The sequence below is a fragment of the Octopus bimaculoides genome, chromosome 19 (genome assembly GCF_001194135.2).
Source record: "Octopus bimaculoides isolate UCB-OBI-ISO-001 chromosome 19, ASM119413v2, whole genome shotgun sequence".
Taxonomy (NCBI): Eukaryota; Metazoa; Mollusca; class Cephalopoda; order Octopoda; family Octopodidae; genus Octopus; species Octopus bimaculoides.
In genome coordinates, this window is record NC_068999.1 from 2,240,661 (window position 1) to 2,242,075 (window position 1,415).

Below are 1,415 nucleotides of genomic sequence, written 5' to 3' on the forward strand. Positions count from 1 at the left end.
GTGGTGATTGCAGTCTGACAATACTTTATGTCTTAGCTTCAATAATTGTCAAAGAACAATTTGAGAGATGTGTTTGGTCCAACAGAATTGCTTAATCTCTGAGAACCAGTTTTTGGCAATTCTGGGGTTTTTTTTTCTTTTTTTGTGTAAGACTGATTTCTTGAGAGTAATTGGTTGTCTTTGATTCAGAAATTAACAGTGGAATATGTCTTATGAAGCACCATACAGCTGCCATAGCCATTTTTTGAGGATGCCGGGGTTGGTTTGGAAAATAACTTGGGGTCTCATCTGCTCCAGCCATGGCCCACATTCTGTATTACTGTAAATCTTTTATCTTTTATTTGTTTCAATCATTGGACTGCGGCCATGCTGGAGCATCACCTTTAGTCGAGCAAATCGACCCCAAGACTTATTCTTTGTAAGCCTAGTACTTATTCTATCTTTTGCCAAGTTATGGGGATGTAAACACACCAACATTGGTTGTCAAGCAATGGTGGGGGACAAACACAGACACATACATATATATACAATGGGCTTCTTTCAGTTTCCATCTGCCAAAGCCACTCACAAGGCTTTTGTCGGCCCGAGGCTATAGTAGAAGATTCTTGCCCAAGGTACCATGCAGTGGGACTGAACCCAGAACCATGTGGTTGGTAAGCAAACCTCTTACCACAAAGTCACGCCTGTGCCTATGAATGTAAACATATGTGTGCTTGTCTGTATGTGAGTGTAAACTTGTGTGTGTGTTTATCTCCACCTAAACAAGTACCAAAAGATTAAATGTCTTTATAAATCAATGCCAACTTGAGCAGAATGGTAGAACAACAGAACCACAGAACAGCAGAATCAAATGAATGGCCAGTGTGTACTTTTACTCTCCCTCTCTCTCTCTCTCTCTCTTTCTCGCTCTCTTATCTGAACCAATTTCACGTACACAATACCTTTTTTTGTTTTTAACCCTTGTTGGTAACAAGCAGCAGTGCCGACTGCCCCATTTCTTTTCAAGGACTCCACCCTTGTTTTCTGGGTCACAAAAATATTTGTTAATTATCTGCCTCACCATTCCCCACATTCCAGAAAATAGTTCTTCAAGGCTTGACAGCACTTTGGTGAAGTTATCAGCATTATTATTATTATTATTATTATTATTATTAACAGCCATATTGGTTCCACTGTAAGCTATCCTCTCTGAAGATGGCAACGACGATGGCAGCCAACAAGAAGGAGAATAATGAATGCCGGGAAGTCTTCTCTGAAGAATATTTCTTTGTCCTCTGCCTGGAGAAACCTAAGAATACGATAACAACAACAACAGCACCCATTACCTTTGCCATTTCCACCACCACCACCATCATCACCACCACCACAACCACCACCATCACCACCACCACCACAACCACCATCATCACTACCAC

The 1,415-nt window shown here is 41.0% G+C and overlaps 1 protein-coding gene across 2 annotated transcripts in view; it reads right to left on the reverse strand.

Moving 5' to 3' along the window:
* The window catches only part of LOC106880387 (N(6)-adenine-specific methyltransferase METTL4), an 85,069-nt gene that overhangs the window by 20,797 nt on the left and 62,857 nt on the right, over window positions 1–1,415 (reverse strand). The gene's annotated exons all lie outside the window — the stretch shown is intronic.